Source organism: Neolamprologus multifasciatus, chromosome 12 (genome assembly GCF_963576455.1).
Source record: "Neolamprologus multifasciatus chromosome 12, fNeoMul1.2, whole genome shotgun sequence".
Lineage (NCBI taxonomy): Eukaryota > Metazoa > Chordata > Actinopteri > Cichliformes > Cichlidae > Neolamprologus > Neolamprologus multifasciatus.
The window spans coordinates 36,846,673-36,862,449 of record NC_140450.1 but is presented as its reverse complement, the minus strand read 5'-3'; the positions used below and the strand labels follow the sequence as shown (position 1 = coordinate 36,862,449).

The window sequence follows — 15,777 nt, the reverse complement described above, 5'->3', positions numbered from 1 at the left end:
CCCCTCCCAAAATGGTTTGTTCCAGCTCTCCCCTGCTCTGGCTCTAATGCTGTTGCTGCAAGAGCGATGGTGGCTGAGACGCAGCGGAGCGGAGGTGTAAGTGCCTGGCTTAAAACAGGACATGCAGTAAAGATCTTTTCATACATTGTACCATAGGCAAAGTTGCCTCCATTTTTATAATTTTATTTATCAATATTTTGTACATTTGTACATTTCAAGGACTCTATTCTTGGAGTGTATTTTTATATATCTGTATTATATTAAACACACACATTAAAAGTGAATCTCTGTCCAAAAAAATGCACTCGGTTTACTTCTTACTCACTATGATCACCATTCATTATTGTCCCCCAGTCAGATTTGATGGTTTCGTTACAGACTTTTAAAATAGTGTTTTGCTTTTCTTTCTCAAATGTGGGATTAAATTGTGTTAAAATGTACAGTGATGTCATGTTTTGTGACGAGGACCCAGGCACAGAGAGACTTGATGAATTTAGGAATCTTATGATTTTATAAAGAAATTTGCAGACTTACTCAGAGATGGTAAAATTATGATGACTGATAACGGAGACGAAGACAACAGACGATGAGGACAGGGAGGAACAGGGGTTTAAATGCACCAAGGAGACAGTCACAGGGAACTCGGGACAACTGGAGACATTTAAGGATGCAGGGACTGACAGAGACGGGGACGACATCTCATTGTGACGAGTAAAGTTTATCTTGCCTGGCTGGGCAGCTCTCTGGGTGCTCTGCACCCCCAAAGCTCTGATCCTAGAGTTGCCCCTGGGGTTAGGGGAGGACGACAGGAGAAAGACACGCTGTGGAAAAGAGCACGAGATTAATAACAATTAAATCCTGCGAGGTCCATAAACAGTGAGTAAAAAGGATTACTGAAGAAGAAACCTTCATCATCATCATGTAAATCTCCTTTCAGCCTAAACATATTGCGTAGCTAAGGGAGGATTCAGGGAAGTCACCTGATACAGCTGTAACCCCGATAGACATGGTTACTGGTATTTTTTGTTTTTACCTTGTATTATTATTTCCAACACCCCTTGAACACACTTTGATTTTCCGTAGTTCAGTGAATGCAACAAAAGCATGCTGCTGCATTAAGCTAGGCAAAACGGAGCAAGACACCCTAGAGCAATTAACAAGCTACACAGTGAGTCTTTCAATATAAAATAAGTGTTATAAAGTGTTTTTAACAGTCTCCAACTTAAAGTTATGTAGTTTTTAGAGGCCTTTATGGCAGGCAGAGCGTGTGTTTGTTTCTTGGAAACTCTGGTGAGTTACTAAAAATGATAAGTTAGCAGGAAAACCTATGCTAATTTTACATGTGGTAACTACTGCAACAATGAAAATTCTGTATTGTCTAAAAAAAGCTAAAGCCAGTCGGAGTACTTGAATTGTGTGTGAAATGGAGTGTTGTATTTTATTTTATTGTCTATTTGATTGGGCATCTTCACAAATGCACAAAACTAATGCAGGATGCACTTTTCTTTTAGCCATAAATGTTGTTCAGTGCTTTTTCTGCACTTGGTCATTTCAGTTATGGGTTGATTCATCTAAATAAATTGTTTAAAACTAGTTACGTTACAAACATTTCATGATGTGATTACATATGCCTTAAAAAGGGGTATATAAATACAATTGATTGTAATGCTGTAAAGCAATACAAATTGAATTCATAGAGACAGAACAATGTTAAAACAACAGTGTACTTGATTTTGAAAATGTTATAAGATCTCATTTTATTTAGAAAAACTGTTAAGAACTATTTTGTTTATTGCTCTGTATGTGCAGACTGGTTTTTGTGATCCTGGATCTGATTCTGAAGTGGTTCTGGACATGGATGGCGAGCCAGACCCTGTGAAAACTCTTGGCGAATCCAGAAGCAGTGTGGCAAGCTGTTCTGGATGCAGGAGTAGAGCTACAGTCTGAATTACTTCAAATCGCAGGATTTCAGATAAGCAAGAGCAAAAACTGCTTCCTCCATACGGATCGTTTCTCTGGAAACTATTGATCACCCAATATCCTGCTCATCTGGAGTCAGGTCTAAAGAGACTACTCATTTATTTTATTTTATTTTGTTGTTATTTCCAAAAAAGCACCCTTCTCTGTCGATCTTTGGTATAATTTTCTTGTTGTTTATATTGGTTTATTGCACCGTTGTAACATTGTAATAAACCTGCCGGCTGTTCAACACTCAATTCCCTCAAACATATTTTACTCCTCTCGAATCTAGTCTATAAGCTTAACCTTACTATACTAAGCAGGTGTTACATAAAAGTGGTGAGCCAGCCAGGAGGAGTTGGCTATTTAATGCCTTTAATCCAATCATTGGCACACACTTTGGCAGTTTTATGACAATTTTTGCTCATTTTTCCACTGAAGTAACATGGATGTCATTAAACATGAACGTACCAAATGCTGTACTAATCAGTGGTTTTCTGGTACAGAGACTGATGAAGAAGTTGTTAAGTTTTTGCAACGCTATGGTTCTATTGCACAAACAGTGGAAATGACTAGTTCTGACCCTTACTTTAAAGATACAGCTATAGTTGAGTTTGAGTATGGCACAGCCATTGAGTCGATTCAGGGTGAACTACCCTGTCAAAGAACAACATCTGACCCAAATGTAGTTCACAGCATCCAACTCTTATCCCCATTTTACAGTGCTAAGCTAACGACCAAGCAGTGAAACTATCCCATCCACTCTGACCACTGATCAATCCTTCCCTTACCGACAGACCAGCTCCCGTTTTGAACCCTGAATACTTGACCACACCTGAAGTTCAGAGGGTCATTGTGGAGCACATTGTCAAAAGTACTGACATGTCCCACTCCTATCCAAGCTCTGCAAAATTCAGGTCCTTTTCTGGAAAAACTCTAATACGGAGGTTGACTATGACACTTGGCGAAGTCATGTTGAGTTTTATCTTGCAGATTCTTCTGTTCCTGAAAGACAAGTAGTACGGAAGATCGTTGAAAGCCTCTTACCGCCAGCTGCAAACATTGTTAAACAGTTGGGTCCCATGTCCAGCCCCAAAGACTTTCTGAGCTTGCTTGACTCTGCATATGGAACTGTAGATGATGTTGATGAACTGTTCGCAAAATTCTTGAGTACAAACCAAAATGCCGGAGAAAAACCTTCAGCCTATGTGCACAGGCTCCACACTACCCTTGACAAAGTTGTAAAAGGGGGAGGAGTCCCAGTGATTTCGATCGGCAGCTTTTGAAGCAGTTCTGTAGGGGATGCTGGGATGATAACCTAATCGCTAGCCTCCATCTAGAGCAGAAGAAATCCAGTCCACCCTCCTTTCCTGAGCTGCTTTTACTCTTGAGAACAGAGGAAGATAACTCGCATGAAGCAGCACTTGGGAATTTCAAAAGTAAAGGTGCAGTCCAGTCCTTTAAATGTTTACCCAAACACTGAGTTTCAAGCTGCTGCTGCTGACAGCTCAGCTCAAGCATCTGCCAAGAAACTTCAAAAGCAAATTTCTCAGCTGCAAGAACAGTTAACTTCCTTAAAAGCTTCAATGGAAACCATGGTTGCAAAGAAACCTCAGACAAAATTCCCAAAAGCTGTAAAGAAACAGCAGCGAAAGGAGGCACAAACACAGAACTCTCAGTTGAAAAGTGAAGGCTTTGGCAAAAACAAAAAGCCTCGCCCATGGTTCTGCTCTAACTGTGGCGAGGATGGCCATATAGCTCCCTCTTGTGATAATAAGCCAAATCCCAGTACGGTTGAGGCCAAGCGAAAAGCGCTAAGGGCAAAACAAAAAGCTTGGGAAGACCATTTTACCTGAGACATTTGTCTGATCTTCCCATCCAGCCGATCAGTGACTTAGATGTTGAGGGTGCAAATGGACAAGTTGTACCTTATCTAGGGTATGTAGAAGTTCCAAATTGCTTTCCAAAAGAGTTTGTTTAGTCTGAGCCCCAAATTTCTACATTAGACATTGACAATGAGAGTCTGTGTGCTCCAGCACAGACTTACCAGTTTTAATTGGTACAAATGCCCTTGATGTTTTATATGAAGAACACTGTAGGGATACTCTAGGAATACTATAGTCAGATTTTAGAAATCCTTGAACATAGACATGAAACAAAAAGCACAGGAAGGCTTGGACTAACGACACTGAGGGGCAACACACCTTACATAATACCAGCTCATGAAAGGGTTTGCCTAGAGAGTTACCCCCACCTAAATTCACCACCCACTGACAGATGGGCAGTTGTAGAGCAGCCAACTTCCTCAGCCCTTCCGGAAGGAATCTTTGTCGATTGCTGCCTTATCACAGTGCCACGTCAGAGTCCTTACAAGCATTCTGTTTGGATTAGAAACGAAACTGATCATGACATCATGCTTCCCGGCAACTGCGTCCTTGCTGAATTATACATTGCAGACCAAGTCCTTGAAACTCAAACCACGTCGAGTGCAAACTCTGCAGACTCACGTTCATCCCCCAGTGACCAGTTGACCTTTGATTTTGGCGATTCACCTCTGCCCGAGGAATGGAAAAGGCGGGTCACACAGAGTCTTAGTGCCTACAGTGATGTTTTTGCAAGCCACCATCTCGACTTTGGCCATGCCACTAAAGTTAAGCATAAGATCAAGCTTGAAGACGAAACGCCTATAAAACAGAGATTGCGGCCCATTCATCCAAATGACTACGAAGCAGTCACGAACCACCTTAAAATGCTTCTCGATGCTGGGGTAATAGGACAATCAGAATCTCCCTTCTCATTTCCCATCATTGTAGTCAAGAAAAAGCATGGTGAGATACGCCTCTGTGTGGATTACCGTAAGCTTAATGTGCAAACGGTAAAAGATGCTTACGCGCTGCCAAACCTCGAAGAGACCTTCTCCGCCCTGTCTGGTTCAAACTGGTTCTCTGTCATGGACTTGAAGTCAGGCTATTAGCAGATAGAGATGGAGGAGGAGGATAAAGCCAAAACAGCCTTCGAATGCCCACTGGGGTTTTATGAGTTCAATCGAATGCCCCAAAGCATCACAAATGCTCCCAGCACCTTTCAGAGGTTAATGGAGATGTGTATGGGAGACATTAATCTCAAGGAGGTACTTGTCTTCCTAGACGATTTGATTGTTTTCTCAGACTCCCTCGAGCAACATGAACAGAGGCTAGAGCATGTTTTGGACCGTCTTCATGAATATGGCTTAAAGTTGTCCCCGAAAAAATGTTGCTTTTTCCAGACATCAGTTAAATATTTGGGCCATATTGTCTCCAAAAATGGTGTGCAGACAGATCCTGAAAAGGTTGCTGCTATCAAGATCTGGCCAGTGCCACAAAACTTGAAACAGCTGAAGTCATTTTTAGGGTTCACAGGCTATTATCGCCGATTTGTTAAGGACTATTCAAAGATAGTCTGGCCCTTAAATGACCTCACATGCGGCTATCCACCTCTCAGAAAAGGCCAGAAACAAACGGGCACTTCCAAATATCTCAATCCTCGAGAAGCCTTTGCAGATAGATGGACACCTGTTTGTCAGTCAGCCTTTGAATGCATTAAGGAGAAGTTAACATCATCCCCTGTATTAGGGTTTGCATATCCAAAGCTCCAATATGTTCTGCACACTGACGCTAGCACCACGGGCCTGGGTGCTGCTCTTTATCAGGAGCAGGATGGTAAAATGCACGTCACTGCCTATGCTAGTAGGGGATTTACACCAAGCGAGACCAGATATCCAGCTCGTAAGCTAGAATTTCTAGCTCTGAAATGGTCCATTGTCGAAAAATTCCATGATTACCTTTACGGTAACGAGTTCATCGTTGTAACGATAACAATCCGCTTACATATATTCTGACCACGGCAAAACTTGACGCAGCGAGTTATCGCTGGTTAGCAGCGTTGTCTACCTTCAACTTCCAAATCAAATACAGAGCTGGGAAGGCTAACCAGGACACGACGGCCTATCACGGAGGCCTCATCAAACTCTGGCTGCAGATAGTGTGACATTGGAAGATGAAAACAGGATTCAACAACTCACCTCACGTCTTCTCGGATCCCTTCCAAGCTCTAACAGTGTATGTCCTGACACTGTAGCAGCTGTATGTAATAAGCATCTTCTCAATGAGAAAAGTGAAAACTCACCTTATGTCACTCTGGTTGAGTCCTTGGCTATGAGTGCTGATGCCATTCCTGATGCATACAGTGATGCTGAAACATCTAGTCAAGTAGCTGCTCCCTTGTTTTCTGAGCATGAGCTTAAAGAACACCAAAGATCTGACCCAAGCATAAACCACGTCATTCAGTTACTAGAATCTGGTGCTGATGTTCCACGTGACAACAGGTCTGAAGCATTTGACATAAAACTGATGCTCAGAGAATGGAAACGTTTTGAAATGAGAAATGGCCTTTTGTTTAGGAAACGACAGTGCGACTCAGTTACAACTTACCAGCTTGTACTCCCTGTCTCTCTTAGGTCTACTGTTCTCAAGCTGCTCCATGATGATATGGGTCATATGGGGTGGGAGAGGACTCATGATCTAGTGAGGGTGAGATTTTATTGGCCTAAGATGGGTACTGATATTGTGACCAAAATAAAGAACTGTGGTCGTTGTGTTAGAAGGAAGTCCTTGCCTGAAAAAGCAGCGCCACTGGTTAACATCAAAACCATACGCCCAATGGAATTGGTGTGCATGGACTTTCTTTCTATTGAAGCCGATAGTAAGAGTACCAAAGATGTGTTGGTCATCACAGATCATTTCATGAAATATGCAGTAGGGCTGCTCGATTATGGCAAAAATGATAATCACGATTATTTTCACTGAAATTGAGATCTCGATTATTTGACGATATTTATTTAACAATAACAATGTCTTGAATAATGGCTTTAAATATTGTCAAAAAATAATATAAAATAGTGTGCAAATACTGATAACAGTGCAAATGTTTGCAATATAAAGGCCCAGAAAGTGGCCGACGATGCCGAGGTGCAGGATGTACCTTCCAGCAGAGGCTGGACCAGGTGACGCTGAAGCAGAGGCTGGACCAGGCGAGGAGGACGAAGGCTCGGAGGCTGGACCAGACGAGGAGGACGAAGGCTCGGAGGCTGGACCAGACGAGCAGGCTGAAGGCTCGGAGGCTGGACCAGACGAGCAGGCTGAAGGCTCGGAGGCTGGACCAGGCGAGGAGGACGAAGGCTCGGAGGCTGGACTAGACAAGCAGGACGAAGGCTCGGAGGCTGGACCAGACGAGCAGGCTGAAGGCTCGGAGGCTGGACCAGACGAGCAGGACGAAGGCTCGGAGGCTGGACCGGACGAGGAGGACGAAGGCTCGGAGGCTGGACCGGACAAGGAGGACGAAGGCTCAGAGGCCGCTGCAGGCGGGGATGAAGGCTCGGAGGCCGCTGCAGGCGGGGATGACGATGGTGGCTGGACGGGCTCCTCAGAACCCCCAGCGGAAACAGGTGGCTGAACGGGCCCCTCAGACCCTCCAGCGGAGACGAGGAAGTGCTGGCCGGGCTCACCAGAACCCCCAGCGGAGACAAGGAAGTGCTGGTCGGGCTCACCAGAACCCCCAGTGGAGACGAGGAAGTGCTGGCCGGGCTCACCAGAACCCCCAGCGGAGACGAGGAAGTGCTGGTCGGGCTCACCAGAACCCCCAGCGGAGACGAGGAAGTGCTGGCCAGGCTCACGAGAACCCCCCAGGGGAGACGAGGAAGGGCTGGCCGGGCTCTCCAGAACCCCCAGCGGACGAGGCAGGTGGCAGCGTGGGAGCCGCGGAGTGCTTGATGGACTCATCCGAGCCTCCAGCAGGAGCTGAGGTAGAGCCAGAGGGTATTGGGACACCTGGCTGAATGTTAAGCTGACCAGAAGACTGAACTGCTACAGGGGACTGGGCTAATGGTTCAGGTGCAAGCTGAGCTACTGGAGACACGGGGAGCTGAGCTACTAATGGTGGTGAAGTAGATGACTGCACGGGAGACTGAACTGAGAGCATCTGCACTGGCACAGGGGACTGAACTGATGTCTGTAGTAACGGTGGTGGTGAGAGTGGAGTAGGTGGTGGAGTTGATGATTTCACAGGAGAATGAACTAGGGGTGACTGCACAGGAAACCGAACTAGTGGTGACTGCACAGGAGACTGAGCTAGAGGTAGTAGTGACGGTTGGGGAGAAAGTGGAGCTGGTGGTTGAGTGGATGACTGTGCTAGGGGAGACTGAACAGGAGACACTGAAGACTGAACAGGAGACACTGAAGACTGCACTGGGGACAGCAGGGACGGTTGTGGTGAGAGTGGAGTTGGTGGTTGAGTAGACGACTGAGCTAAGGTCGACTGAGGAGGAAACTGAGTGGCAGACTAAACTGAGGGAGACTGAAGCGATGGTAGGGGTGAAAATGGAGCTTGTGGTGGAGTTAACGACTGTGCTAGCAGGGACACAGGAGACGGAGCTACTGCTTCTGGCTGGGCAGCTAAGTGAAACAACACAGCCCCAGAACAAACAGTCCCAAAGACAGGAAACTCTTGATTGTCCCTTCCACTCACCACAGCTGGCACCTCAGAAGTCTCGGGGTCCGGCTGTGGCGGTGGGTGTTGGCAGCGTGAAGGCTGTTTTCTTCGGGAAGCCGGGGGTGCGGGGAAATTGAATTCATAGAGACAGAACAATGTTAAAACAACAGTGTACTTGATTTTGAAAAAGTTATGAGATCTCATTTTATTTAGAAAAACTGTTAAGAACTATTTTGTTTATTGCTCTGTATGTGCAGACTGGTTTTTGTGATCCTGGATCTGATTCTGAAGTCGTTCTGGATATGGATGGCAAGCCAGACCCTGTGAAAACTCTTGGTGAATCCAGAAGCAGTGTGGCAAGCTGTTCTGGATGCAGGAGTAGAGCTACAGTCTGAATTACTTCAAATCCCAGGATTTCAGATAAGCAAGAGCAAAAACTGCTTCCTCTATACGGATCGTTTCTCTGGAAACTATTGATCACCCAATATCCTGCTCATCTGGAGTCAGGTCTAAAGAGACTACTCATTTTTTTTATTTTTTATTTTGTTGTTATTTTCAAAAGAGCGCTCTTCTCTGTCAATCTTCGGTATAATCTTCAGGTGCACAAAAGATCATTTCCAAAAGATATAGGAAAGTAACTTAAGTCAACACAAAACAAACATCTATATACAGAACACAGTCTGCATGTTACCCTCTCTGTAACATCTCACTGAAAAGAAACCAGGTAGGCCCTGGCAGCCTTCTTTTATACCCCATGGCCCCTCCCACTAGGCATAATAGTCATCTCTTTATTATTTCTTTTACCAAACACTCTTTCCCCCTCAGCTTATTTCCAGCTGCATTCCTACAATACATATATGTATATACAGACATTTATGGCCAATTCCAGGCAGCCTACAGTGTTTCACAATAACAAACAACAAACAAAAGAATAATGCAGTTCATGTGACCTTTCCAGCGCGCGCGAACCCACTATTTAAACCCCGGAACACCATACCATCGGCTTGCATAACCCCCGTATAATCGGCGACCACAGCGAGTCTACTCGACCGGTGTTATTAAAGGTAAGTGGGAAAATATGTTGGCCACCCTCTGCGCCGCTCAAAATATACCTCTCACCCCTTTTTATTTATCTGCCCGGTCGACGGAAAGATGCGCAGCCACGGTAATTGTAGAAACTAATGGTGGCGGTGCGTGTGTGCGCCCGGATCAGCTGTCTGCGCCCCGGGACGGTGTAACTCCGTCACAGCCTCGCATTCTACTTTTAAATACTAGGAATAGGAACAACAAGTAGATCCGCACTTTGAGAATTAAGTGCTCTAATGGGGTGAAGCAGTACTATAACTTTGTTCAGGTACGACTGGGCCTGATCATTCACTTTGTATGTGATAGGAAGAATTTTAAATTTGGTTCTGGATTTAACAGGGAGCCAATGAAGGGAAGCCAAAACAGGAGAAATATGCTCTCTCTTTCTAGTCCCTGTCAGGACTCTTGCTGCAGCATTTTGGATTAACTGAAGGCTTTTAAGGGAGTTTTTAGGACTTCCTGATAATAATGAATTACAGTCGTCCAGCCTGGAAGTAATAAATGCATGAACTAGTTTTTCAGCATCACTCTGAGACAGGATATTTCTAACTTTAGAGATGTTGCACAAATGAAAGAAAGCAGTCTTACATATTTGTTTGCGTTGAAGGACATGTCCTGGTCAAAAATGACTCCAAGGTTCCTCACAGTGTTACTGGAGGCCAAGATAATGCCATCCAGAGTAAGAATCTGGTTAGATACCATATTTCTAAGATTTTCAGGGCCGAGCACAATAACCTCAGTTTGATCTGAAGCAGAAAGTTAGCGGCCATCAAGGTCTTTATGTCTGTAAGACATTCCTGCAGTTTAACTCATTGGTGTGTGTTATCTGGCTTCATGGACAGATAGAGCTGGGTGTCATCTGCATAGCAGTGTAAATGTATGCTATGTCTTCTAATGATACTGCCTAAGGGAAGCATGTATAATGTAAACAGAATTGGTCCTAGCACTGAACCCTGTGGAACTCCATAATTAACCTCAGTGTGTGAAGAGGACTCTCCATTTACATGCACAAACTGGAGTCTATTTGATAGATATGATACAAACCACTGCAGCGCAGTACCTGTAATAGGGCTTTGGAGCGTGATGTCACGGGGGTGGGCGTGGAAAGGATTTTGACCCGATCTGCCATTTTGGGCGTCTAAACAAAGCGCAAGTGAAAAAGGAGCGAAGGCACACACAACAGCCATGGTTCGTTCTTGCTGTGTGGTCCGCTGCAATGTTCGATCGCACGACCGGCAAGAGAATAAGCTTGAAAAGGGTTTGTCTTTTCATTCTTTCCCAACCTGGAAGCAACATGAGGCAGCTCGTGTATCGATGTTAGCAAACGAAGGCGTCTAGCCTGGATAGCAGCTGTGAGACGAGCTGATATCCAGTTCTCTTCCATCTCCAAATATCTGTTGGTGCTCCAGACATTTTCATTCCGGTAAGTTCTAAATATGTTCATATCACTCTTTATAGCCTATTAGTTTTATTTTCGATGCGCTCTGAGCTCATAGCAAATTAGAACAAACATCCTACTGAGTGATTTTGCAGAACTACCTTCTATTTATAGAGTTGCTAATTATTTGGCATTATTGCAGCAAACCAGCCTATGAACTGGATGAAACATCATGACTGGGTTCCAGTGCTACACAAGGGACCTGCTTCAAACAAACCACCATGCCAATCAGATTACTTCTTCCATGTGAGGGTGAAGAGGTGACCCTTCTGGATAAGATGGTGAAGGTTTGCTGCGTTTGGTGAACAGTGTGATAATAAAACCAGGGAAAAATGAAACCTGCTCCTGTTAAATATTCTTAAGTCTTGTGCTGTATAAATAGCGGTATTTTTTTCAAAAGATACAGTAAATAAAGTAATGTTAGTAGTGGGTGAAATCATGTAAACACTGTCCTGATTTTGTGTAAACATTTTGTCATTTGTAAACTATAAATGACATCATCATTGTAACGGATGTGATGTTCTATAAAGTGGTTTTAATTAAAAAAAAAGAGGCAAAAATTAGTTTGTTTGTTTATTCAACTTTTGAACAGTGGGACTCAGTCAGTACATATTCAGTAAATGCAAATTATTTACACGGCAGTGCACTACAGGCATAAATCTAATTATCGCCCCGGCTAGCTATCGAGCTGGTGGGTAAGAGACGTCTCTGTCAGAGCACTTTTCCAAATATGTGATGTCTTGATAAATCAAGCAGATATTTGAAATTTACACAGCTACATTTTCGCCTGAAAACATCTAAAAAGTTTATTTTGTGACCCAGAAAGAGTAATAAGAGTAATAGTAAAACTTAGTAGCGGCCGCCATTGTTGGAAAGTGGAATTGACTGGGCCGCGCTATTAATTCTGGGATATGGTGGGCCATGAACGATACACCCGACCCATCTTTCAAATTCGGGGAAAAGTAGGCCGCATTTGTCGGAGTCTACGAATTTGAACAGCCTTTGGCACATCGCTGTGATGTAATCAGTCTACAAATGCGGCCTCAGGATGATGCAGCCCAGGAATTTGGACACCCCCAACATGTCCTGAAGTTCAATAGAGGCCTGGTAACGAACTAATTGTGTGATTCAGGTGTGTTGACCCAGGGTGAGATCTAAAACCTGACAGTATGGAACGCACGATCTGATATCCTCGTGTCGGTGTTGTTCCCACATCATCATAATAAATGTCGTTCCAGGTTCAATATTGCAAGTGACCAATCACTTTGTTGTGACGTCATGCTTTTGCGACTTCGGAAAAAAACATCAAAAAAATATCTACTTAACTTGCGAGAAACCGCCTCTGTCCACCGATCCAGCAATTTGGCAGGACAAGCACAGAGATGAGTCCACTGTCAGAGGCCATAAGAAGATCATTTGTAACCTTCACTAAAGTTGTTTTAAAGCTCTGAAACTCTTCAAATAAACCATTCCTCTGCAGATGATCTGTTAGCTGTTTGACAACTACTCTTTCAAGGATGTTTGATATGAAAGGAAGGTTGGAGATTGGCCTATAATTAGCTAAGACTGCTGGGTCTAGAGATGTTTTTTGAGTAAAGGTTTAACTACAGCCAGCTTGAAGGCCTGTGGTACATAGCTGATTTTTGTATTACTTTCCCTGGAACACCCTCTCACAGTCTGTTTCAAAAACCTAAAAGAGAATTATGGATTTGATCAACTGGTCTCTGAATGCTATTGACACCCTTTAACGAGAAGTCTGGGCTCGGGAGAACCCGAGTGCCCTGGAGGGACTTTCCCTGCCGGATACATGATGGACAGGTGGCAGAGGATCATGTGCCTGGCAGGACTGTCGATCGAGGACGCTGAAGATATCTACCTATTCGGAACCATGATAACAGGGTTCTTGCTGATCGGAGCTGGCTTGGCCCTGGCTTATCGGAGAATTAAGAGAGCGGAACCGGCTGTTCAAACCCCCACAAGGCTGCCCGCTGGGATTGGAACGACAGGTGCGACTTCTCAGAAAGGGCTCACTGAAGGCAGCACGGTTAAGAGCTCGGAGGCGCTTACGACTGCAGTGAATGCTCAGAATAACACCTTTGAGCGTATGTATGTTGGATTACATCAGGAAAGAATCAACTCAGAACAACATCTCTGGGCAGAAGCTTCATCTCGGATCAGTTGGCTGCGGCTGAGGTCTTAGAATCTGCTATGTGAGCAAAAAAGAGCACAGAATCGACAGCTAATAACATCACGGAGAAACTCGCAGCTATTAACGGGAGATTGAGAGACCAGTGTCGGAGTGTTAAAAACAGCTTGAAATTCTCATGAGTTGTTTGCAAAAGAAAAATCACCATCATAATGCGGCTACCCCTTCGGCGCCAGCTGTGGGCTCAAGGCTGGAGCCGAATAAAAACTCCCTGATAACGACTGTGTTGAGTCTATTCCTTCCCATTCCATGCAAGGCCACCTGGGTTGGCTGGAAGACTGTTTACTTAGCCTGACGGGGCGAAGGACACTGTCTCAGCTGAACTATGGACACAGCTCGAGTCGCACAGTATCTAGGGTCATACGCAGTGAAGATGTATGACTGTTACCAGGATAACCAATCTCTGGGAGTAGAGATCAGGTAGTTGCTCTCCCCCATGTTGGCATATGGCACTGATGAAGATAATAGTGGAGTAATTATAGTCTTACACTTAGTTACAGCACTTTCAGAAAGACATCTACTTTAATGAATTGTATTCCACATACTGCTGTTTAATCTAATATTTTCATTTCCTCTTCACCATCACGCAGGGATCCTATTTTCGAAGCTGCTTGGAATAATCTACCGAGAGCTAATATTGACTGCATTACCTTAGGCTACACTGACAACAGGAGCCTGGCTAGCTACGGGTTTTTCAAGGGTGCAAAGCCAGGCCTCCATCGTTATTACTCAAGGAGGCCGAGGAGTAACTAAACATCTGACACACTGAGCAGGAAAGTGCAGCAGGGACAGGTGAAGAGGCCATGCTACTAGAGAGTTGGCTATGAGCTAAGCTAAGGTAGCAAATCCCTAATGACACAGTGAATGAATACTGTCAATATAATTAGCAAGTGAATCAACCAAGAGTGTGCTTTGAGTAAAGCACTTGAAAAATTTCACTATGAAATAAGAAGCCTTTATTTTAACTGGCTACACAGATAAGCTACACAAAAACACCACAGTGCACTGTAACAGGAACAGGAAGTGATACCAGCACCAAGTGAGTGTGAGTGACATCAAGACAAGAAAGCTCCTTACCATACATGGAGGCTTTCACCCTAGGTCCAGAGCCCTGAGACTGTGTGTTAAGCAGAAAGAAAGTGGCTGAGGACTGGTAAGTGTCAGAACCCCTATGATCTTAGATCAAAATCTATGAGTGTGTCAGGGAGATGGCCACAATCAATCATGTGCTTAGTGAAAGCCTCAGGCAACAGAAACCCGGCAAAGAAGAGGAGCCATCATGGTTCCTGTATGGCATGTATCACTGGTAGATAGAAAAGCGGTTGATATTGAAAAATCCAACCAGTTGCTAGACAAAGCTGGACTGTAAAACAGCACAGAGGCGCTAATCATGATAGCACAGGAACAAGCTCTAAGCAGAAGATCTATTGAGGCTGGGGTCTACTGCACCAGGGAAGACCCCAGGTTCAGGCTGTGCAAAGATGCCCCTGAGACAATCCAGCACCTAACAGCAGGTTGACAGATGCTAGCATTGATCTCCATAACCAAGTGGTTAGCATAATATACAGGAACATCTGTGCTGAGTATGATCTGGAGGTCCTGAGGTGAAAATGGGATATGACTCCTGCGTTGGTTGAGGACGACCAAGCTAAGATCCTGTGGGATTTCCAGATATAGACGGACAAACTGGTGATGGTTAACCAATCGGACAAGCAGAGGAAGATTTGATATAGCTATACCAACCGATAGCAACATCAGGAAAAAGGATCACGATAAACTCGAGAAATACCAAGTGGTGCGAGAGGAACTCGAGAAGATGTGGAAGGTGAAGGTAAGAGTGGTCCCCGTGGTAATCAGGGTGCTCAGGGCAGTGACCCCCACACTGGCCGAGTTGCTCCAGCAGATCTCAGGAACAACAGCCTTCTCTGTCCAGAAGAGCAAACACAGTCCTGGGAACAGCAATGATACAGGATACTCGAGCTCCCAGGACTCGGGTAGAGTAGAGTTTGAAGGATAAAAGACCACCATGTGGTATAGCTACAGGCATCCAGTTTCCAGTCTACTTCATCCCAGAGGTATTCTCTTGGATTAAGGTAAGGATTCTGTGCAAGCCAGTCAAGTTTTTCCATACCAAATTCACTCATCCATGTCTTTATGGAGCTTGATTTATGCACTGGTGTGCCTTTGTGTTGGAACAGGAAGGGGTTATCCCCAAACTGTACCCACAAAGTTTAGACAAGGAAATTGCCCAAAATGTCTTGGTACGCTGAAGCACTAAGAGTTCCTTTCACATAGAATTAAGGAGCCGAGCCAAGGCACTGAAAAACAACCTCACACCGTAATCCACCCTCTACCAAACTTACACTTGACACAGGGCAGTCAGACCAGTACAGTTCTCCTGCCAACCACTAAATCCAGACCCATCCATCCGATTGCCAGATGGAGAAGCATGATTCCTCACTCCAGAGAATGCATCTCCAAGGTTCTAGAGTCCAGTGGCAGCATGCTTTATACCAGCGGTCCCCAACCTTTTTTGCGCCATGGACGGTTTAATGTGAGACAA

At 44.6% G+C, this 15,777-nt stretch overlaps 1 protein-coding gene and 1 long non-coding RNA gene across 2 annotated transcripts in view; one reads left to right on the top strand and one right to left on the bottom strand.

Moving 5' to 3' along the window:
* LOC146507489 (uncharacterized) overlaps nt 1-1,255 on the bottom strand; it is a 153,971-nt gene extending 152,716 nt beyond the window's left edge. The window contains exon 1 of the mRNA XM_085181552.1: nt 1,144-1,255. The gene's annotated coding sequence lies outside the window, so the exon portion shown is untranslated. The remainder of the gene's footprint in view (nt 1-1,143) is intronic.
* Nucleotides 1,256-9,169: 7,914 nt separating this feature from the next.
* On the top strand, nt 9,170-12,806 carry LOC146507488 (uncharacterized). The gene is made up of 2 exons (XR_014877364.1): nt 9,170-10,993; nt 11,151-12,806. It is a non-coding gene; the product is annotated as an uncharacterized LOC146507488 (long non-coding RNA).
* Nucleotides 12,807-15,777: the final 2,971 nt, after the last annotated feature.